This window comes from Haliotis rubra, unplaced genomic scaffold, assembly GCF_003918875.1.
Source record: "Haliotis rubra isolate DU_JTF1 unplaced genomic scaffold, ASM391887v1 Scf169, whole genome shotgun sequence".
Lineage (NCBI taxonomy): Eukaryota > Metazoa > Mollusca > Gastropoda > Lepetellida > Haliotidae > Haliotis > Haliotis rubra.
In genome coordinates, this window is record NW_025765658.1 from 1,364,300 (window position 1) to 1,366,290 (window position 1,991).

A 1,991-nucleotide genomic window follows, 5' to 3' on the forward strand; every position below is an offset into this window, starting at 1 on the left:
GGGATGCTTTTTCAAACGTGTATATTTATAAGTCTCTTGGAAATGTTGATGCTACTAAATAAAAGAGATGAAAACTAAATAAATAATATCAAACATACATTATCAATTCAAATCTCAGCAGCAAACAAAGCATTGAGCAATGGTCATGCACTTCATGTAAACAATCCGTATAGAAAGCAGCAGAAGTTTTAAAATCGAATTCTAACTCCTCAAACCTGGGAATATCAAACTACAGGTTCAAGAAAATATATATAATCATAAATATATACCTGCCGCTAAACATATAAGCATATGTCTTATGTCTTACATGCCAACGTGACATTAACACTGCACCGCTATTATCAACAACAGGTCTAACATTGCCTTCACACTGCCAATTTCTATGAATGTCACATTACATCAGGCATTTTTAACCCTGTCCACTTGTACATGTCACAATACATCAGGCATTGTCTCCAACCCCTGTCCACCTCTATGCATGTCACAATACATCAGGCATTGTCTCCAACCCCTGTCCACCTCTATGCATGTCACAATACATCAGGCATTGTCTCCAACCCCTGTCCACCTCTATGCATGTCACAATACATCAGGCATTGTCTCCAACCCCTGTCCACCTCTATGCATGTCACAATACATCAGGCATTGTCTCCAACCCCTGTCCACCTCTATGCATGTCACAATACATCAGGCATTGTCTCCAACCCCCTGTCCACCTCTATGCATGTCACAATACATCAGGCATTGTCTCCAACCCTGTCCACCTCTATGCATGTCACAATACATCAGGCATTGTCTCCAACCCCTGTCCACCTCTATGCATGTCACAATACATCAGGCATTGTCTCCAACCCCTGTCCACCTCTATGCATGTCACAATACATCAGGCATTGTCTCCAACCCTGTCCACCTCTATGCATGTCACAATACATCAGGCATTGTCTCCAACCCCTGTCCACCTCTATGCATGTCACAATACATCAGGCATTGTCTCCAACCCTGTCCACCTCTATGCATGTCGCAAATACATCAGGCATTGTCTCCAACCCCTGTCAACCTCTATGCATGTCACAATACATCAGGCATTGTCTCCAACCCCTGTCCACCTCTATGCATGTCACAATACATCAGGCATTGTCTCCAACCCCTGTCCACCTCTATGCATGTCACAATACATCAGGCATTGTCTCCAACCCCTGTCCACCTCTATGCATGTCACAATACATCAGGCATTGTCTCCAACCCTGTCCACCTCTATGCATGTCACAATACATCAGGCATTGTCTCCAACCCTGTCCACCTCTATGCATGTCACATTACATCAGGCATTGTCTCCAACCCCTGTCCACCTCTATGCATGTCACAATACATCAGGCATTGTCTCCAACCCCTGTCCACCTCTATGCATGTCACATTACATCAGGCATTGTCTCCAACCCCTGTCCACCTCTATGCATGTCACAATACATCAGGCATTGTCTCCAACCCCTGTCCACCTCTATGCATGTCACAATACATCAGGCATTGTCTCCAACCCCTGTCCACCTCTATGCATGTCACAATACATCAGGCATTGTCTCCAACCCCTGTCCACCTCTATGCATGTCACAATACATCAGGCATTGTCTCAAATCTCATCTGTTTCTTTGTACAAATAATGTAAAACATGCAACACAAATACCTCCAGCTAGAGGATCTGAGATCATATCTTGACTCAGTCTGAAATTTTCATGAAACAATACATAAATGTTGGAGGGTTGGACTCTTTGAAAGACACATCTGGGATATCTACCGTAGGCAAGCGGTAGTCAAATAGTCTATTATACCATCACAATTTATACAAGAGAGCAACATAAATAACTTCTCAAGGAACTCATGGTATATTACATGATTGGGTTTCACTAATTGAGTTAATCACCATCTAAACATCACCTCAGTTTGGGAACATGACATCTATAAACCAATAAAACGCAATCACAGGTATGCTTTTA